The sequence below is a fragment of the Phacochoerus africanus genome, chromosome X, assembly GCF_016906955.1.
Source record: "Phacochoerus africanus isolate WHEZ1 chromosome X, ROS_Pafr_v1, whole genome shotgun sequence".
Classification (NCBI taxonomy): Eukaryota; Metazoa; Chordata; class Mammalia; order Artiodactyla; family Suidae; genus Phacochoerus; species Phacochoerus africanus.
Window position 1 is genome coordinate 6,020,846 of NC_062560.1, and position 22,751 is coordinate 6,043,596.

The following is a 22,751-nucleotide window of genomic DNA, read 5'->3' on the forward strand; positions in this document are numbered from 1 at the left end:
CTCTGTGAGCTCGAGGTGGTACCCAGGGTGTACCCACCTCTCTCAGCATGCACAAACCATCTCTAGAAATACTACTTCCAGAGATCCCATCGTGGCTCAGCGGTTACCAAGCCCGGCTAGTATCCATGAGGATGCAGGTTCCATCCCTGGCCTCGCTCAGTGGGTGAAGAATCGGCGTTGCTGTGAGCTGTGGTGTAGGTTGCAGACGCGGCTCCGACTCAATCCCTAGCCTGGGCACTTCCATATACTGCAGATGCAGCCCTAAAAAAGAAAAAAAAGAGATATTAATTCTAGAATCTCACAGCAGATGCATCGTGAGTTAACCAGTCTCTAGTTTGTCATATCTTCCCCCCTTTTATTTTCTTTCCTTAAAAACTCCCTGGCTGTTTATCAGATGACATTGTCACCTGGCTTGGCCTTCTAAGTCACTAAGTGCTTCTCTCTGGATGTTTCCTTAAGACAGCTGGATGTTCTATGATGATAATGGGAACCCTCTTTTTTTTTTTAGATTATTTTAACTACTCATTTTTCATTAAAGTATAGTTGATTTCCAGTGTTGTGTTTGTTTCAAGTGTACAGGTGTATGTGTGTTGTGTGTGCTTTATTTTTTTTAAACATATATGTTTGTATGTATGTATGGTTTTTAGGGCCACATGCATATAGCATGTGGAAGTTCCCAGGCTAGGGGTCAGATTGGAGCTATAGCTGCCGGCCTGAACCATAGCCATACCAGATCTGAGCTACGTCTGCAACCTACACCACAGCTCACAGCAATGACAGATTCCTTTTAACCCACTGAACAAGGTCACGGATTGAACCTGCATCCTCATGGATCCTCATTGCCACTGAGCCACAACAGGAACTCCTGCATTATAGCTGATTTAAAAATATTGAGTAGAGTTCCCTCTGCCATGCAGGAGATCCTTGTCGTTTATCTGTTTTTGGTGTCATCGTGTGTATCTGTTAATCCCAGACTCATTTATGCCTTCCCTCTTGCCCCTTTGGTAACCCTAAGTTTGTTTTCTATGTCTGCGCGTCTCTTTCTGTTTTGTCAATAAGTGTGTGTCCATTTTTTAAGACTCCACACATAAGTGCTATTGTGATATTTGTATTTGACTTTCTTAGTATGATAATCTGTAAGTCCATTCATGTTGCTGCAAGTGGCATTACTTTATTCTTTGTTATGGCTGAGTTGTATTCCACTGTGTATATGGACCACATCTTCATCCATTCCTCTGTCTATGGGCACTTAGGTTGTTTCTGTGTCTTGCCTATTGTAAATAGTGCTGCTATGGACATTGGGGTGCATGTATCTTTTCGAATTACAGTTTTCTCCAGGTATATGCTCAGGAGTGGGATAACTGGATCACCGTATCTTCCTTTTTTTTTTTTTTTTTAACTTAAAAATTCCCTGGTTGGGGAGTTCCCATCGTGGCTCAGTGGAAACAAATGGGACTAGAATCCATGAGGATATAGGTTTGATCCCTGGCTTCACTCAGTGGGTTAAGGGTCCAGCGTTGCCATGAGCTGTGGTGTAGGTCACAGGCATGGCTTGGATCTGGCATTGCTGTGGCATAGGCTGCTAAGACCTGTAGCCTGGGAACCTCGAAGTGCCTCGGGTTTGGCCCTAAAAAAAAAAATCTGGTTGTTTATAAACTGACATCATCACCCTGCCGGCCCTGCTTGTCACTAAGTACCTCTCTCTGGATGTTTCCCTAATGCAGCCAGATACCTGATGATGGTACTGGGCACCCCTTTAATAAAGTGGGAACTGCCATTATTAGGAAATCAATTCTGTAGAGTGCTATTCTGTTGTCAAGTAGAATTGTGTTGCTGCTTCAACACATGCAGATCTTCTCAGTTTACTGTTGTTACCACTGTCTGTCAGCAAGTGATAATGACCTTGAAACTCAGGCAGCCTTCACCAGTAAGAATCCTTGCCAAGAACATGTCTGCTGCCTAGAAGATGCTTTTCGGCGAGGACACCTGCTGTGGAAGGGATCCCAGAGAACAGAGCTGGGTGTGGGGAAGGATGCTCTCAACATGATACCCAGACTCACTTTCACAGTATCATTTCACCCAGGGACCATTACTCTCACAAAATGCCCTGGATCATCTAGATTTTCATTGTTGCATCTCCTTACAAGGGATGCTCCCCCAAATAGCAGATCTGAAGATCATGTTTCCCTGCACCCATGTCTTCTGCTCAGCCTAGGGGGTTCTCTGTGAACTTGGCATAGAGAATGGATCTACTTCTACATTTCTATCAGAACGGCCCTTCAGCCAAAGGTGGTTTTGAATGACTCCTTATTAATCCTCTTCATGGATTGGCAAAGCCTGGAGATGGTATTTGTCCAAAAGGCATTACCAATGGAGGACAATGGTAATGGTTGCATTCTCGAACAGAAGCCTGCTTCCCTGGGCAGGGGGATGGAGGGCAGAGTCCGGCACTGTTTGGGGGATGCGGTATAAACTGGGATGCTTGCTGGAGGACACCCTTGTCTGATTGGAAGCATCAGGCTGGCTCACGTTTCCCTGAGGCCTTGGGGCAGGTTGTCTGCAGACTCTCCATCCAGGCTGTGATCAATCCATTACTGGGAACACACTTCACACTGCATCTTCCTCTGGCTCGCTTTGGACCTGGGGGAACGCTGGGGTCAGGATCAGGCCATGTACCGTCTTAACTACCAGAGCCTTTTTTTTTCTTTTTAGGGCCACATTTGCAGCATATGAAAGTTCCCAGGCTAGGGGTCAAATCAGAGCTGCAACTGCTGGCCTACACCACAGCCATAGCAACACCAGATCCAAGCTGCATCCGTGACCTACCCTGCAGCATGAGGCAATGCTGGATCCTTAACCCACTGAGCAAGGCCGGGGATCGAACCTGGATCCTCATGGATACTAGTCAGGGTCCTAACCTGCTGAGCAGCAGCAGGAACTCCCCAAAGCCATTTTTTTTTTAAAAGAGATATGCCTCTGCATCCTGCTGACAGATCCTCACAGCCATATGTACATATTTATCAGCTCTAAAAAAACCAGCAGAGATTATGTGATCACTGGGGAGGGGCCATCCCCAGCTTCCCTGGAAAGACAGGCAGGCTGATTATCATTTCTGTGAAATGCCTTCAATGCAGAGGGGTTAGATAGCTAAAGTGTGCAGTTGGGAGTGACAGCTGGCCATGCACTTATAGCAGGCATGTCCTGCTTGTTTTGAGCTGTTTTTGTCTTGTGCCCTAATCGGGTTGTTAAATTGGTCAGGCTGGGCCCTGATCCTAGTAGCTACAAGAATGTTCCTCTCTCCCAAGTCATCGCCTGCCTGAACTGTCGTCATCCCTGTTATGGAAGTTTGAGGACCCAGGGATGGCAACACTGACATTTACAGCACAGGTGCCAGTGTCAGGATGGAAAGAAGCCCTTCACACCCCTTCCAGACCCCTCCCTTTTTCTTCTGCTGCAGACCTTCTGCTTCCTATTTTGTCTTTTCCCCTCATGCATTTTCATTCTTTCTGATTGCCTGTAACACAGGCCCAGTTGTTCATACTGAATGTTAGAAATTGGGATGAGGCATTTCAGCTGTGGCTCAGCAGGTTAAGCACCCGACATAGCCTCCGTGAGGATGCAGGTTCAACCCCTGGCCCCCCTCAGTGGGTTAAGGATCTGGTGTTGCTACAAGCTATGGTGCAGGTTGCAGATGTGGCTTGGATCCTGCGTTGCTGTGGCTGTGATGAGGGCTGCAGTTGCAGCTCTGATGTGAGCCCTAGCTGGGAACTTCTATGTGCCATAAGTGCAGCCATTAAAAAAAAAAAAAGAAAAAAAGAAATTTTGATGAGATGTGGGTATGCTTTGCTGTTTTGACGAAGGGACTCTACAGTATGCACATAACTCCAAATCTGTCTTGATCCAGTTTCTGTTCCTTCCCTTGAGGTCCCTGAGAAAACTGTACGCAGACATGACTTCTGTAGGCAGAGTAGCACTTACTATCAGCTCCAGCTCTGAACCACAGAGAACTCTAGAAGGAGACCCCAGATTGCCTGCATGTGGCGGATAGCCCCCCAACACCTCCTCACTGGCAGAAGGGGCCGGGGAGCTCTTATGAGGGCACTAATCCCATTCATGAGGACTCCACCCTCCTGACCTCATCACCTCCCCAAACCTCCACCTCAAAATATCGTTGCAAAGGAGAGTTCCCATCTTGGCTCAGCAGAAGCAAACCTGACTAGTATCCATGAGGATACGGGTTTGATCCCTGGCCTTGCTTGATGGGTTAAGGATACGTTGTTGCCATGAGCTCTGGTGTAGGTCACAGATGAGGCTTCAATCTGGCATGGCTGTTGCAGGTGCAGCTCCAATTCAACCCCTAGCCTGGGAACTTCCATATGCCATGGGTGTGGCCCTAAAAAGCAAGAGAAGGAAAGAAAAAAGAAAAAATATCATCGTGTTGGGAGTGAGCATTTTAACACACAAATGTGGGGAGAATCCCAGCCATGGTGGTTTCTGTATATGCTTTTCTTATCAAACCCTTTCTTGAAGTCACACTGACCCCTAGACAGCTCATCCAAACCAGGTCTTCTGACCCTTCCTTTCAGGTTCCTATGTAGTGAACTATCTCTTCCCTCTTGTCCAGCACCAAGACCTCTCCAGCTAGGGTGGTGCTCAATATCCCAGGGAGGAAAGCTCTAGGTTCTTCACCTTCCTCAGAGGTCTGAGGACCACCGTGGCACAGAGCTTTTTTTATAGAGCTCAGTGGCTTGTGAATAGGCGGGAACATGGGGGGAGCCTCATGGGTGGAGAATAGCAAAGCATTTAGGATTGGAGGTTGAGTAGACACATTACGAGGCAGAGTGAGAGAGATGTGGCTTCGTCCACACAGTGGTCTTAGGACGCCAGCCCTGTACATGAGTGCGTTGGCCAAACCACAGCGTGGCCACAGGTCCCGAGAGGTTGGGGAACGTGTTGGAGGAGTTAAGACGGAACCAGCGATGGGAGAATCCCGTTTAGGAGCTCACTCTGATGTATTCCAAGTGGAAGAGGATTGGCAGATGTATTCCAAGTGGAAGGGGATTGGCAGAGAGCAGGGGGCGTGTGTGGTGGTAACCAGCATGGTGAGAATTCCCTCCTGCCGTCTTCGTCTGCGGGAAGCATCTCTTAATTACAGAACTGTGAACTCCCGTAAAGAACACTGTCTTCAAAACACGTCGTTTTCCAAAGCTCGGGGAAAATGAAAAGAAATTAAGTGCTAGCAGGGATTTTTTTTTTATGCCAATGATTCGCATTTGTTAATGTGCTAGATTCTGGCCTTGATCGCAGGACTCCATCTCAACGTGCATTTTCTTCTTTAATTTGGGTGAAAAAAACACAGGTTAGGTTTAAGACATCTTATCCTCAAACACAATCTGCACCTTACAAAATACATGTGTCACAAAAATGACACTTTATCAAAGCTCCGTGATGTCACATATCATCCGAGAAGCCTCAGAACATGACTAGATATTTGCTGGTGATAATTAAGAATGGTTATGTGAGGAGGATGTCAGCTGTCCACCTTCCTTTGTCTTAGACTGGAGCTTTTTGGTTTAAACATCTGGCTACAAGACACTTAGCTGCTTAGAATGAAAATAATGAATCAGCAGCAACAAAAAGGTCTTTTGTAAATTTGGGAAAACTCTCAAGTGTGCACTTTTACAAGCATGGATGTTTACAGCCTTGTCAACATATTGACAAGGGGTTATGTGTGCATGTGTGTGATCCATGAACTGAATTAGATACATATTTTGTCACATTACTAGTCACTGTGTCACGTTACTAGTTACTTGTATTTATATGTAGTGTGTATTTGTATGTATATATGATACGTAGTATATATAGTGTGTGCATTTACATATGTTGTCCGCCAAGAGTGCATTTTTGTTTTTCAGTTATTTAAGAAATCAGTGAGGTAGTTCTCTGGTGGCCTAATGGTTAAGGATTTGGCATTGTCACTGCTGTGGGCTTGTGTTTGATCCCTGGCCCAGGAACTTCTGCATGCCACAGGTGCAGCCAAAAAAAAAAAAAAAAAAAAATTATAGCCCAGGGAACTATAGCCAATCTCTTGGGATAGAACATGATGGAAGATAGTATGAGACAAAGAATGTATATATTTATGTATGACTGGGTCACTATGCTGTACTGCAGAAATTAGCACAACACTGTAAATCAATTATAGTATACTAAAGATAAAAAGAATTATTTAAAAATAGTGCAAAACCTTAAAACAGTGAGAAACTGTTACATGATGGATAAAAGTGTTCCTTTGTGTTGTACATAAATGTCTTACATTCAGGGGCAGAGATGGCAGCACACAGCTCACACGTCAAACATATTATGAACTTGTTCATTGTGTAGCTATTTCAAAAAGTGTAGATGTTTACAAATTTTAATCCTACAAACAGCCAAAAAAAAAAAAATGGAGGTTTATAATAGTGGTCAGAAGTGCAGGACTAGAGTTAACAGTGGTTAACTATTTGGCATCTCACGTTCTACAATTTTTTTTTTGCCTTTTTTTAAGGGCCACACCTATAGTATATGCAAGTTCCCAGGCTAGGGGTCCAATTGGAGCTGCAGCCACGAGCCTGAATCACAGCCATGGCAATGCCGGATCTGAGCCACATCTGTGACCTAGGCCACAGCTCGCAGCAATGCCAGATCCTTACCCCACTGAGCGAGGCCAGGGATTGAACCCACATCCCCATGGATACTGTCAGGTTCTTAATCCACTGAGCCACCGCAGGATCTTCTCCTGTTCTGTATTTTATGTTTGAAAATTACCTACTCACCATCAGCCCATGAGGGGCTAAGCCAGATGTGGTCCATCCAGACAACAGAATGTGATTCAGCTTTAAAAGGCAAGGATATTCTGACGCCCACTAAGACACGGCTGGACCCCAAGGACACAGTGGTCGGTGACATCAGTCAGACACAGAAGGACAGATGCTGGGTGAGTCCACTGGTGGTAGACCACCTCCCATAGTCAGATTCGTAGAAACAGAAAGGAGAATGTTGCCAGGGGCGGGGGAACAGCATTGCCATCTTGCAAGACGAAGACTTCTGGAGATAGAGGGAAGGTGATGGTTTTCAAAAAGATGAGTGTACCTTTATTTTTTATATTTTGACCTCACTCTTGACATGCAGAAGTTCCCAGGCCAGGGATCGAACCCACATCATAGCAGTGACCAGAGCCACAGCAATGACAACACTGGCCCTTAACCGCTAGGCCACCAGGGAACTCCAAAGATGAGTGAAATTAATGTCACTGAACTGTACCCTTAAAGGTGGTCCAGATGGTAAATTGTGTTGGGTGGATTTTTATCATAGTTAAAAATAATTTTCAGGAGTCCCCTTGTGGCACAGCAGGTAAAGGATCTGGTGTGGTCACTGCAGTAGCTTGGACAGCTGCTATGGCACAGGTTCGATCCCTGGCCTGGGATCTCTCACATGCTGTGGGCATGGCCAAAAAAAAAAAATAACGATAATGTTCAACTTACACAATGAGCTTATTTAGGTTAATTAATATTTTCTATTATATATAAATGATTTCTGTAATGCAGCCATGTATAAAATCAAATAGAATCCTCCCTATGCACAGGGGGTCCCATCCTGAGCGGTCACTGTGGCCCGGTCTTGGCTACACAGCTGTCCTCCCCCTTCTCTCAGAATGGACTTGGGGTCCTGCAGAGCTGGACTCGGATCCCCACCCCATCCTTCGCATTTCACATATCCCCCAGCAGGGGCTGTGACCTCTCAGACTCACCTTGCTCATCTGTAAAATAGGCATAGTAACAGCCTGCCACTTTGGTGGTTAGAAGCAGGCACCTGGAGGAATTCCCACTGTGGCTCAGCGGATTAGGAACTTGACTAGTATCCATGAGGATGCAGGTTCCATCCCTGGCCTTGGTCAGTGAGTTAAGGATCTGGCGTTGCTGTGAGCTGTGGTGTAGGTCACAGATGCAGCTTGGATCCTGGGTTGCTGTGGTGTAGGCTGGCAGCTACAGCTCCAATTCAACCCCTAGCCTGGAAACTTCCATATGCCACAGATGTGGCCCTAGAAAGCAAAAAAAAAAAAAAAGAGAGAAAAAATACAGGCACCTGGAGGCTCACGGTTTGATTGCTTCTGAAGGGTATGAATTATTGTTGCTTTTGCTGTTGCTGCCTAATTCATCCACTCTTATTTTTATGACTGGGGTTGAGTTTATTTTTCTGCTGCTGTGAACTCCAGGGATGGGCTCTCTTTCAGCTGCTTTGCCTGGCTGTGCCTTTACGGGATGGCAGGGCCTTTGGTACCATTGATTGAAAAAGTCCCCCAACTCCTGGACCAAGCCAGCCGGGATCACATGTCTGTCTCTCTCTCTTTTTTTTCCCCCCACATGCATCTGTGGCATGTGGAGGTTCCCAGGCTAGGGGTTGAATTGGAGCCATAGCTGCTGGCCTACGCCACAGCCACAGCAACAAGGGATCTGAGCTGTGTCTGCGACTTACGCCACAGTTCACAGCCATGCCAGATCCTTAACCACTGAGCAAGCCCAGGGATGGAACCTGCATCCTCATGGATACTAGTCAAGTTCCTAATCCGCTGAGCCACAGTGGGAACTCCCAGGATCGCATCTCTTGACAAATGCGGGCCCATCTGTGCCATTAAATCAACCAGTGCACCTGTCTTTTCTGTTTCTTGATCTTGAGGTGGCTTCGCCCAGGTACCCAGCGTGGGTCAAGGCAGCCAGAGATTGACCCTGCCCATGAGGAGGGGGAAGAAACGCCCTTCAGGAGCTCAGACATGATGTCAGATGCCCTTCAGATCCTGGTTTTTGTGGACTCTCTGGCTCTGTGACGATTCCTGTGCCTCTTGCTCGTTGTAAAGCAGCACAGACTCACTTCCAGGCAGATGTGGACAGTTGTCAGGTGTGGGAGCAGAGACCAGGCGGGGTTAGACATGCTGGGACCCCTTGTATTGCACATTGTAGCGACAGACCCCCACATGGACACGGTGACAACATGGGGGCGGCTGTCACCTCTGGGTTTCTTGCTTACTGCCCTCTGTCCCTATCTCAGCTGGACCAAGGAGCCAGGGAAGAAGTGAGTGGGCACCACGAGAGAGTCTGCAAACATCCAGCACTGTCTCCCCACCTGTTCTGAAGGTTTCAGATGTCTGAAGGTTGGGCAAGGCTTACTTTAAAAAAAAACAAAAAACAAATCTTTTTATTTATTTATTTTTTAATAATGATTGTTATTTTTTCTAGTATAGCTCGTTTGTAATGTTCTGTCAGTTTCCTACTGTAAAGCAAGGTGACCCAGTCACACATACATGTATGCATTCTTTTTCTCACATGATCCTGCTCCATCACCAGTGACTAGGCATGGTTCCCTGTGCTATGCAACAGGATTGCACTGCTTATCCATTCCAAAGGCAAGAGTGTGCATCTATGAACCCCAAATTCCCAACCCATCCCACTCCCTCCCCCCTCCTTAGCAACCACAAGTCTGTTCTCCATGTGCATGATAAAAAATACCTTTTTAAATGAATATTCTTTTTAAAAATTTTATTGAAATATGGTGGACTGGCAATATTGCATTAGTTTCAGATGTTTGGCAAAATGACTCACTTATATATTATTTTTTAGATTATTTTCCATTATAGGTGATTATAGGCTCTTGAGTAGAGTTTCCCGTGCTCTACAATAGCACCTTGTTTACCTGTTTTATATACACTAGTGTGTGTATCTGTTCATCCCAAATGCCTAATTTATCTCCCCGCTTTCCCCTTTGGTAACCACAAGCTTGTTTTCCGTGTGAGTCTGTTTTGTCAATAAGTTCATTTGCATCATATTTTAGATTCCACATGTAAGCAATATCATATGCTATTTGTCTTTCTTTGACGTTGCTTAGCATGATAATCTCTTAAATTAATACAGTTCATTTAATTGTCCTAGGCATACTTGAACATAAAATTCAAACCAGACCACCAGCCAGGGTTCCACCATCAATACAAACACAGGTTCACTCAATAAACAAGACATGAATATTTTAGAAAAAAAAAAAAAACACAGGCAATCTAAATAGGTATTTAAATCCAGCAAAACAGCTGTATAAACACATGGTCCAGCAGGAGATGCGTTGCCCTAATTCCAGACTGTTTTTCTTTATGATTTTAAAACAGAGCATCTATTAGGTAACATTTTATTAACCAAATTCATTGATGATACACAGCTTGAACGGAAGAAAAACTACATTTCTTCTAAACAAAACCTGGTTGCAATGTAGGTTTTTCTGTTTCTAATAAGCCTTTTCCCCATCAAGCTAATACATTGGGAACATTCTGGTTGCTGTGGTAAAGTTTCTGTTATGTAACCACAGTGTTAATTTTCTTTTAATGAACAAATTTAATGTAGTTACATCTCTGGTTATGAAAATGTTCTTTTGTCTTTCTGCTTCATAATAATTCTGTTTTAGAAATAGCTTTGAAAAGTTTTTTTTTCCTTGCTTTTTTTTTTCCCCAAAATAAAGCTGTTTACGTTGTCTCATGTGGTACATTATGCTGTTTTTCAGAGGTTAATGTGCTATGCTCTTAATATTTTGGAGTACTTTCATTTAATTTTTAAGTCCTTTTATCAACGAACTCTGTTTCCTTCATTTGAAACATCTTTGTAAACACTGCTCCGAATCCATGTTTGTGGGGGGAAAAAGAAGTTCTGGTTACTTCAGACAATAATCATTTAAATGCAGCAGGATTGTAAGTGACTATTAAGAAACATAAAATTTCAAACATTCAGAGTTCCCGTCGTGGCTCAGTGGTGAACAAACCCGAGTAGTATCCATGAGGACATGGGTTCAATCCCTGGCCTTGCTCAGTGGGTTAAGGATGCAGCATTGCCATGAGCTGTGGCATAGGTCACAGATGCAGCTCAGATCCCACGTTGCTGTGGCTGTGGTGTAGGCCGGCAGCTGCAGCTCCAACTCAACCCCTAGCCTGGGAACATCCCTATGCCTCGGGTGCAATCCTAAAAAGACAAAAGAAAAAAAAATTCAAATATTCTTTCTTGGGCTAGGTGGTATATCTCATGGTAGCCCTACTCATTTCTACCCCAGGCACATTTTGAAGCTATCACTGACACAGTTGGCAAGTCATATCCTAATACAGACATTAATAGTTATTTATGGACTTTTGTCCTATTAGACTTCCATTAAAAAGTTCTTCACCTTGGAGTCCCTGTTGTGGCTCAGTGGTAACAAACCCAAGTCGTATCCATGAGGATGCGTGTTTGGTCCCTGGCCTTGCTTGCTCGTGAGTTGGGGATCCAGTGTTGCTGTGAGCTGTGGTGTAGGCCAGCAGCTGTAGCTCCAATTCGACCCTTAGCCTGAGAACTTCCATATGCCACGGTTGAGGCCCTAAAAAACAAACAAACACCAAAAAAAAAAATTTTTTTTCTTCACCTGAACTAACCCTTAAAAGCACAGAAAATTAGGAATTTTTTTCCCCCAAAGAACATACACATGCACAGTGGATCCTTATAACAGCAACATCTTAGCATGGAGAGGATTTGAACTCTTAAACCCCAATTATTTTCTGCATTCACTGTGCTCTTTGACAGCTCATGGCCCCAGTCTCTTTCCAGAAATCAAGGCTGGAGGGCCATTCACTGCCTTCTCTGTCTGACACTTGCCTCTGGTCAGCAACCAAGTTCTACCAGTGGCATCTCAATGTGGTCCTGTCCTCCTCCATCACCTGTCCGCACCTTGTCTGGGTACCAACATCTTTGTAGAGTCATGGCCTCCATCCTCCAAGGGGTAGCAGAATCACCACCTGAGAATGGAAATCAAGCCTACCTTTCACCCCCTGATTAAAACCTTTTCTGTCACTGGAGTTCCCATGGTGGCTCAGTGGAAAACGAATCTGTCTAGTATCCATGAGGAGACAGCTTCGATCGCTGGTCTCGCTCAGTGTGGGTTAGGATTGCTGTGAGCTGTGGTGTAGGTTGTAGATGCGGCTCGGATCCTGTGTTGCTGTGGCTGTGGTGTAGGGCAACAGCTACAGCTCTGATTCAACCCCTGGGAACCTCCATATGCCGCGGGTGTGGCCCTAAAAAGCAAAAACGAACAAACAAAAAGCCTTTGCTATCTCTCCATCACTTCTGGATAAAGATGCATGTTCTCTGTGGGCTGACCACACCCTCCATGTCTGAAGCCTGCTCTTCATTAAGACTTGTCTTCACCTCATTGTGAGAGTTTTTCATGGAAAGACAAAATCCAAAGAAACATGGCACATAGTCATAGGCCTTCTGTGCATTCAGTTTTTGACATAAGCTCAGGATAAAAGAAGCAACATGGAGAGAAACTTAGTATCTAAGTGGTTCTTTGAATGCTTGGTTTCTATTTTATCTTTCTGTACACTTAGAATATAAATAAAAGCAGAAGAAAGCAAAATTTATTTGAAAGAAAAATCAGGTTCAATTTTTGTGTGCAATAAAAGCATAGTAGCCCAGAGTAAGTCTGAATAGCTGGATTTGGGGTGAAAGTTTAAGATTCCACAGACCTGAGTTTTGCTCCATTTAATCTCTTCAAATCCTGTCTGTCAGAGCTGCCATATGGACCTTATGCCTCTTCTAGTATTTTCAACTTTCAGTTATAAAACACAAATTCATTTTTCATGTGGTTGGTGAGCTGAGCCGTGTATCTTTAAATTACTTCTATAAAATTATACTCCTCATTAATAATGAACATCCTTTAAAATACGTTCAGCATGACTTTCTGAGCCACCTGCATGGAAGGTGTTCCTCAGGTCCTCTTCAGCACAGCTGAACTTCACATCTTAAGCTATTTGTACCTTGCATTAGTTATCTACCGCTGTGTAACAAACAGCCCCCAAACTTAGCAGCTTAAAGCAACACATATTTGTTATCATACCTGGCCTGCTGCATTGAAGTTACCAGCCAGGGAGGTGGTCTCATCTGAGGGTTTGATGGGGGCAGGATCCATTTCCAAGCTCCCTCGGATCCCTGTGGGAAGGGCTCAGATCCTTATAGGCTGCTGGCCAGAGAGTCCTGTGTCCTTGCTGGTTCTTGCCTGGAGACCTCCCTCAGTTCCTCGTCATGGGGCCCTTTCTAATGCAGCAACTCAGCTCATCAAAACCCAGCCAGAGGTAAGATCTGCTCAAAAAACATAGGTCATTGCCTTGGGCTACCCAATCACAGAAGTGATGTCCCATTCCTGTTCTCATCTTCTCTTGATGCAAGTCCCAAGGCTCAGGCGCAGCTGCAGGGAGGGGTGTATACAAGATATGAATCTCAGGAGGACTGTCAATGTGCTGTCTTTTTTTTTTTTTTTTTTTTGGCCGCAGTGTTGGCATATGGAATTTCCCAGGCCAGGGATCCAACCCACAGCACAGCAGTGACCCAATACACAGCAGTGACAGCCCAGATCCTTAACCCGCTGAGCCCTATTGGAACTTCTCCTGGGGCCACCGTTTAGTTGTCCTTCCATATCTTTGCTTCCAGCTCTCTTTCTATAGTCAGTACAAAATTATGATAATGCTGCCGATAACTACAACTAACAAATAACAACCCCTAGGCTTCCCTTCCTGAATCCTAGTCCTTTGGAGATCGTGTTACCCTCTTAGTCACCCCCATATTATGGAAGAAAAATGTTGACAAAGAGGCTGCCCGAATGTCCTATGGTTGCACTGACCTCATGCAGGGAGTCAGGATGGAAATCTCATCTGTGAAAGCCCCATGTGTCACTCTTTTTAGTGAGGTCTATACGCATGGACTCTCTGATTTGAACAGTTGGAGCCATGTGGGGTGATGCCGAGTGTCATTCAGCTGTGAAACCAACACAAGGTATTCACAATGTCTTTTAGTTAGTTTTTCCCCCATGAGCCATTGTTGAATGGCAACAGATGTGGTTGAATTGTGAGTGCTTGCATGACTTTTTGTTGCAAAGGTCAACAGAAATACTCAGGAACTCCCTCATTTGGCCAGCGGGAGCTGTGCAGGTGATGCTGGGTCTCATTCAACCATGAAACCAGCACAAGAGGGTCACAATATCGTTTAGCCAGTTTTTAACCCCATGAGCTTTTCTTCGTTTTCTTTTTTTTAAAAAATCAATTTTATTATATTTATACTTGTACGCCCATGATCACAACCTGACTTTGCAACATTTCCATCCCAAACCCCCAGCCCATCCCTCCCCTCCCCCCCCCAAGCATTTGGTGGATTGCAATGGATGTGGTTGACTTGTCTGCGGACGACTCTTCCTGGCAAGGATATCAATAGACAAAGATACTCCTAACAGTTCCATTTGTCTAGTGCTTTATCTTTTTTGGAAACTTTTTCATTTTCTTTTTCCTGGAGGGAGAGGAAGGGAATGTTCTCCCCCCCCCCCCCGCCCCAGCTTTACTGAGATGTAATTAAAAACGTACTTAGCTTTGGAAGGAACAGCCATACTGTTCTCCATACGGTACCACTTGACATTCCCACCAACAGTTTAGAAGGGTTCCCTTTTCTCCAATTGTATATCTTGAAAGTGGAAATCTGGTGACTGGATATGCATATACATTATGAAGTGATTACCACAGTCAAGTTAATTAACACATTTGTCATCTCACAGAGTGAACGTTTTTTTGTTTTTTTATGGTTAGAATGCTTAAGATCTACTGCTTAAGCACATTTCAAGTACATGATACGGTATTATTCACACGGTACCTCGATATATATTACTTCCCAGAAGAGAACTGATTCATCTAATCATTGGAAACTTATAGCCTTTGGACCAGTGTCTTCCCATCTCTTCTGCTACCTGGTCCATGGCAACCCCCACTATACGTATCGCTGCTGTAAGTTCCACATCTTTTTTTGAAGAGTCTATGTGATTGAGGTCGGTATGTGTGCTTCTGTAATTGGCTTAATTGATTCGGGGTAACATCCTCCAGGTCCATCTGTGTGTCACCCATGGCACAAGTTCCTTCTTTTAAGGCTGAGCAGTATTGCATTATATCATGTAATCTTTATGCATCTATCTGTGGATGCTGAAATTGCCTCTATATCTTGACTGTTGTGAAGAGTGTGCAGGGAACATGGAAGGCAGGGGTCTCTCCGAGATCCAGATTTCTCGGAGACGCTTGATTTCCATCATCTTGGTTGACTGCCCAGTGGCAGTGAGGGCCTCTTGGTGGAGTCTGGATGAGAGCAATTGGCATGAGGCAACCATGCGACCCTGACCTCGAGGCTCCTGGCCGGAACTTAGACAAGACCCTGCTTCTTCATCCTCCCCTCATGCCCCTGCTCCCCCACAAACAGGGAAAAACTGCCAACAAGAGGACAGGGGAGAGAGTTAGGAGTGACACAGTGGCTGCCCAAAGGGCCACTGGATGGGTCACGTCTCCCTGGTTCCTGATCTTTAGACAGAGGGCACTGCGTTTGCTTTTATGAAAAGCTCCGTGAGAGGAACAGAGAGGAGAGGGGAGTCTGGCAGATGACGAGAGAGAGCAAGGTATGGCGGCAAGTTATCCTTCCCTGGGGTGAGGATTCTTTGATCGGGGTTCAGAAAGGTGAGGTGACTGTAGGCAGAGGGTAATGTTTGATGAACTGGCACAGGAGGGAGATGATGGCCACGTGGACCAGGGATGGAGGAGTCACAGGTCCGGCACAACGGGAAGGGATGCTCGGAGCCTGCGGTTTGAAGAGCCTCTTTGAGGTTGTAACTCACTTGCATGGGAATGTAAAGCCTTCTGTGACTGGCCGGGGCATGTTACCCATGAGGAACATTATATTTTAACATTTAAAAGGACTCAGGGGTGCAAAGGAGAAAATTCAAGTTACATATATTGGCTGGGGCTTCCCCAGAAGCCAAGCTGCCTGCATGGGACAGCAGAGGGAGTGAATTGTGCTTGTGTTACGCGAGAGAGGGCATTCACCCCAGCCGCCACCAAGGACAGTCATCCCAGCCCAAGTGTCAGTGGTGCTGAGGCTGAAAAACCCTCATCACGCACCGCTCAGCCAAACAGAATGCATCAGAGACACGTGTTCCTATGTTACTTCTTCACATGGGTGATTTGAACAAAGAAAGTACGTAGCTGCTGTGAGCACCTAGAAAACTGTAATGTTAAAATAAGAAAATTCTGCAACTAGGGATTATTATCTTAAGTCAGTCAGAAAGAAAAAGACAAATACTATATGGTATCACTTCTACGTGAATTGTAAAATATGGCTCAAATGAACCTATTTGTGGAACAGAAACAGACTCACAGACACAGAGAACAGACTTGTGGTTGCCAAAGGGGAGGCAGAGGGAGTGGGCTGGGCTGGTAGTTTGGGGTTTGTAGATGCAAACTGTTGCATTGAGAATGGATAAGCAATGAGGTCCTGCTGTACAGCCCAGGGAACCCTATCCAGTCTCTTGGGATAGACCATGATAGAAGATAATATAAGAAAATGAATGTATATCTATGTATGACTGGGTCACTTTGCTGTACAGCAGAAATTGGCACAACATTGTAAGTCAACTATAATTTAAAAGAAAAATTTTATTTTCCGTATTATGTGAAGCAGGAAAATACGACGGCATTAGAAACACAACTACAGCATTCTGGAACTAACCTTCTCTGGCATAAATGCTGTAGGTTGCATTCTTCCGAAGACTAGTGGTTCTGAAGTATCCTCATTTATATGCTACTGGTATCAGGATTTTCGCACTAGTAAATCCACTTAAGGGACCCTGAGCCCCCAGCCCGGAACACTTCTGCATTGTTGATGGGTGTCCTTAGTGATCTAAAGAACTTCTTTTGTGTCTCAGATTATTTTTAGAGACTGATGCTAATTTTGAATCCTCCCTGTTATCTTTTATTGGGTAATTGCAACTATTGCAACCATTGAAAACCTGGTTTCCTGCCCTTCTCCGCCTCCTTTGATTGAGTTAGAAGGAGGGCTTTTTTTTGTTTAGTTTTGTTTTTATTTCTGTTTTAAGCCATCACATTTGTGTCATTTTCTTCAGATGACTGAAATGGTTTATTGAGGAAAAAACTCACTTCAACATAAGAAAATACAAAGTCTTTTCCTCCCAATGTCCACTTATAAAAAATATCTTGAGTATCGTAACAATAGGAGCAGAAATAATGATACTTTATTCAACATCATAGATTCCATTTTTATATATGCGAAGAAATATTTTTATGAAAAATAGGAATATTCCAAATTATGACCATCTCCAAAGAAAAATTTAATGAGAAGAGTGGTGTTGAAAGGCCAGTAGAAGGAAAATCCCCCTCGTCCGGACTCAGAAGAGGCGACACCCCAAATCACTCACGAGAAGCGGTCTTGATGCAAACAGCAAGAGGATTTTTATTCCAAGCGTGCTGGGGCCCTCAGTCATACGCCACGCAGGGGTAGAGGACTGCGGCCCCGAGTGCGGAGTCGGGACAGCTTTTATGGGGTTCACAACAAAGCCCGCGCTTTACAAACCAATCATTTCAAAATATCACAAACCAATCATTTTAAAACCTCGTGAGCTCGTGCTTCGTGGACCAATTAGTTTTAAGTTGTTCTGGAGTTACGTGTTTGTGCTTGTTCCTGGGTGGGGGGGAGGCAAATTGTCGCCAAGATATATTTACCAGGATTTTCAACATTTTATGGCGCGACCGATCTTACTGGGGTCGGTTTAGCGATTAACTTCCCCTCCTTTCATCTTATGCAGGCAGCTTTACTGAAGCCAAACAAGCAGTTAGGAACCCTTCTCCCTGTTATCTCAAGCAGTTTCAAGAAGTTTCATGCCTAGAGGCACGTACTCAGGGGCCTGTTTTTTTTTTTTTTTCCTTCCACATAGTTTTGTACAGAATAGAAAGCAAGCCCTAAAACAGCAAGAAGTATGATCTTTTACCTATAGGGAACAGGGTCTGGAATTCGAGGGCATTTAGGGCTTTTTATTAACTTCCTGGGTTCTGGGAGGGTTAGGTTGCATTTTCATCCTTTCAGTGTCATTTGCACTTTTGAAAATTTTGGAGTTCCCTTCGTGGCTCAGTGGTAATGAACCCAACTAAACGCAGGTTTGGTCCCTGGCTTCATGCAGTGGGTTAAGGATCTGGCGTTGCTGTGATTGGTGGTATAGGTTGCAGACGTGGCTTGGATCCCACAGCATTGCTGTGGCTGTGGTATAGGCCAGCAGCTGCAGCTCCAGTTCGACCCCTGGCCTGGGTATTTCTATATGCTGCCAATGCGGCCCTAAAAAGCAAAAAAAAAAAAAAAAAAAAATCCAACAAACCACCAAACAAACAAACAAAAATTGAAAATTTCTTCCATATCTAGCTGAAGGGAAATAATAATAATAACTCAGACTGTTATGATATGTTTTTAGTGGAAGCATATATAAAAAATCCAGCTCATATAAATATGCAGTCCGAAAAGGAGAACTATGTTAACAGCTTTTTGGATCATTGTAAATATTCTTTGATATTGCACCAAAATTTGGCAAGTAGTAGGGTTGTATTTTTTTTTGTTTGTTTTAATTTTTATCTTTATACAGTTTCTAAAGGTTACTTTCCATTTACAGTTAAAACCAAATATTGGGGTTTCCCATCACGGCTCAGTGGTTAATGAACCTGACCAGCATCCATGAGAATGCAGGTTCGATTCCTGGCCTTGCTCAGTGGGTTAAGGATCTGGCGTTGCTGTGAGCTGTGGTGTAGGTTGAAGACGTGGCTCGGATCCCACGTTGGTGTGGCTGTGGTGTAGGCTGGCCGCTTCAGCTCTGATTCGACCCCTAGCCTGGGAACCTCCATATGCCATGGGCGTGGCCCTAAAAAGACAAAAAACAAAAAAACAAATACTGGCTATATTCCCCGTGTTGTAGAATACATTCTTGAGCCAGTCTTACACCTAGTAATTTATGTCTTCCCCTCCCTCACTCTTGGAGGAATTCTTTTATTTAACTGAGTAGAGTTGGCCTCTTGGTCTTGTGCCTTTGACTTTGGTGCTTGTCAACTAGCCGCTGTGCACCTGCTGCCTCTGGTCCAGTTTGGAAGAAGAGGAACCTTCCCATCTGAATCCACAGAATTCATCTTCACTCATTCGCTCAGTCACCAAACGTTGGCTATTCGATGTCAGAGGGCATGTTCCTGGAGAGGCATGTGCCAAGGTGCTCCTGGGGACCTTCAGGTGGCACCAGGCCACTGCCATGGGACAATGGGTGTAGACCAAGAGCCAGGTGGTTCTGTGGGGCACACGCATATGGGAACCTCTGTGTTCCAGAGGCCCTTCGGTCAGAGTCAAGACCGGAAGAGAGAATGGAGGTCCAGCCATGCTCGTAAGGTCCTCCGAGAGCCAGCAAGGACCAGAGGATGGAGTGATGAGTTTTGGCTCCTGGAGTGAGGGCCAGAGAGGGCGAAATTGCAGGCATTGTCAGAGAGGTGTGGAAGCAGGAAGGTGGCTCAGGTGTGAGAGCCCAGTCCTGGGGGTGGAGGGTGGGAGGTCCCAGCTTCTAGCACAGGTGGGAAGGAATGAAGAAGGACCTGGATGTGCAGCTTGGCCTGGGGCTACGCTGTGTCTCCTGCAAACATCCCTGCTGCCCTCTGGGGTGGGGTACGGCCAGGCCTGTTCCTGGCCGGGCAGCCTGTTCAACAAGCCCACTGCTCCTGCCTTCTAAACTCTGGCTCTGAACTGAGAGGGGAGGGGCAGGGGGTTGGGGCAGCAGAACTGCTGGAGGGAGAAGAGAAGCAAAGAAGAAAATGAACCAGAAAGCGAGCGTCTTCCTATTCAAGAGAGCATCTGAATCCAAGGAAGTCAGGCTCCAGCTGGAAGGGTGGACCTCATGCAGGAGATGTGCTGAGAAAGACAGGAAATGGCAAGTCAGTGGCAAAGCAGGAGCTGACCAGGCAGGATTGCTTAACAGGGTGCCCACCCGCCCATTGACAGAGAAGGCAGCCAGAAGGCTGGTTTTAGCCGCACTGAACCCACCACCCAAAAGCCGTAGGTACCTCTGAAGGTGGCTGGGGAATGAGGATGATATGCATGGGCTGCAGGTGCTGCTTCAGGAGGGCTCTGAGTTCTGGATGCAGCTCAGGGCTGCGGGAAGGGAAAGGAAGAAGTAGGAGAACGTGTGTCACACAGTTCTTTCCAATCCTCCAGCCCCAGCCAGAAGGACCCACACCCCAAGCAGGAGTTGGACAGCTTCCTCAAGGGAGAAGCAAGCCCACAAGGACAGAATTCCACGTGGGTCCAGACATTTGGTGTCTCCAAAGGCCAAGGCCAGCCTGCCCCCTGGTCCCTCTAGGCTGAGAACTATGACAGCCCCTCCCCCCATGTGTACAGACCTTTGAGCCGGCTCCCTGCACAGCTCCCTCTTGCAAAGGTGGACCTGCCTCCAGGGGAACATTGCAACCCCTGACATTGCAGACAGAAACATGCCAAGGGCTGTTCTGTGTTGTGGGATGGAGCCGTGAGCTGTACAGACACACAGCACGGCATCCACCTTGTTCATGGACCCATGAATCGCTTTCCTATGACACCATAGCCTGTGACCACCCCCTCTGTGGCTTTGGACAACACACACACACACATTTATCTCATAGTTCTGCAGGTCAGGGGTCTGAGATGGGTCCTAGGGGCTAAAATCAAGGTGTCAGCAAAGCTGCCTCGTTCTGGAGGCTCCAGGGGATGGTGTTTTGTGGAGGCTGCCTGCATCCCACAGCTTTTGGACCCACGTGTCTGGTCTCCATTTGCTTTTGCCATCATGTCCCTGTCCCTTGCTCTGTGGTCTGATATCCCTCGGCCTTTCATGTCCAAGGACAGTATTGGGGTCCATCAGAAAACCCAGCCTCCTTTTCTCATCTCAAATCTTTAAGTCCCTGTGGCCATGTAGGTAAGACAGACACAGATGCCCGGGATGCGGGTATGGACATCTGTGGGGGCAGGGCCGTCACTGGGTGTCCTGCCCCAGGTGAGCTTAAGCATCGTGGAGAAGGAGGTGCAGTCAAAGAACAAGGAGTACCAGCGTCGGGTGGCGGGATTGGCATCCAGCTGTGCTCCTGTGTAGTCTCCTCAGATGAAACCATCACAGGATTCCTGCTCCGCATGGGCATCACACCTCTGGCCAAGCCCCCGGCTCCAGTGGGGTCTGCTGCCCCAGATCCCTCCCAGCCCCTGGTGGCTTCCTGAGGCTGTGCATTCTGCCAAGGTCTTCTCTGGCTTGTGTAAGCCCTGAGTTTTCTCAGGGTGAGCGAGGGCACAGGCCAGCTCATCCTCCAGTCTGGCTCCTTGATCCTTCCCCATGGGCACTAACCCCCTGCCCCAAGAGGATCAGCCTGAGGATGCTTCTGCCCCCAGCTGTTCAGACGCTGGCAGGTCCTATCTCTTCCTGGGGGTCCACTGGGCAGCTCATGAGGGTATCAGCGAAGGCGCTCAGGTGTGTGCCCTCCAGCGGCACCTGCCCCCGTCCCCATCCCAAGTCCTCTTGCTGGATGTTCTTGAAAGAGGTGATGTGGTCAGAGCAACTGTGTGTTGCAATGATAGCTGGAAAGGATGGAGGCTTCCCTTCCTCCCAGGTGTTTGCTGCCACCTGTGAACCCCCAGAGCTGCCCTAGGCTGTGACCTTTGTGTCTCCCTGAGTTCAGAAAGGTTGGCATCGTGCTCACGTCCACATGTTCCCTTTTTACAAGCTGCTGCACTGACCCTCACAGCTCTTGGTAGAAAGGACTTGAGGCTGATGAGTGAATGGTCCTGATGGGCCTGTGTTTCCAAGGTCCTGGCAAAGAACTTCGAGCTGCTGGCAGAGCCCGCCTTTCTCAAAGAGATGGTTCTATTTTCCTTTTTTTAAAAATTACTTAATGAATTTTATTACATTTATTGGTATACAATAATCATCACAACCAAATTTTACAGTATTTCCATCAGACACCCAGTGCATCCCCCTACCCCCCCAACCTGTCTCCTTTGGAAACCATAAGTTTTTCAAAGTCTTTGAGTCATTATCTGTTCTGTAAAGTTCATTGTGTCTTTTTTAAAATTTTTTTTTATTTTTGTCTTTTTGCCATATCTTGGGCCGCTCCTGCGGCATATGGAGGTTCCCAGGCTAGGGGTCCAATCGGAGCTGTAGCCACCCGCCTACGCCAGAGCCACAGCAACGCTGGACCCGAGCCGTGTCTGCAACCTACACCACAGCTCACGGCAACGCCGGATCGTTAACCCACTGAGCAAGGGCAGGGACCGAACCCGCAACCTCATTGTTCCTAGTCGGATTCGCCAACCACTGCGCCACGACGGGAACTCCTGTGTCTTTTTTTTAGATTCCACATGTCAGTGATAGCATTTGATGTTGGTGTCTCATTGTCTGACTGACTTCACTTAGCATGATCATTTCTAGGTCCATCCCTGTTGCTGCAAATGCCATTATTTCATTCCTTTTAATGGCTGAGTAATATTCCATTGTGTATATGGCCTGCATCTTCGTTATCCTTTTTTCAAAGGTCTTTTTAGGGCCATTCGTGGGGTATATGGAAGTCCCCAGGCTAGGGGTTGAATCACAGCTGCAGCTGCCAGTCACAGCCACAACCACACAGAACCTGAGCCGCATCTGTGACCTATGCCGTGGCTTGGAGAAACCCCAGATCCTTAACCCACTGAGCGAGGCCAGGGATCAAACCCACACTTCTGGATACTAGTAGGATTCATTTCCACTCAGCCATGACAGGAACTCCTGTTTTCTGTTTTCTAGACAGAGCTTCATTTTGTTTTGGGGTGGGT

General features: G+C 46.1%; 1 protein-coding gene across 1 annotated transcript in view; it reads left to right on the forward strand.

The window, feature by feature from the left end:
- STS (steroid sulfatase) overlaps positions 1-22,751 on the forward strand; it is a 207,983-nt gene that overhangs the window by 84,191 nt on the left and 101,041 nt on the right. The window lies entirely within an intron of this gene.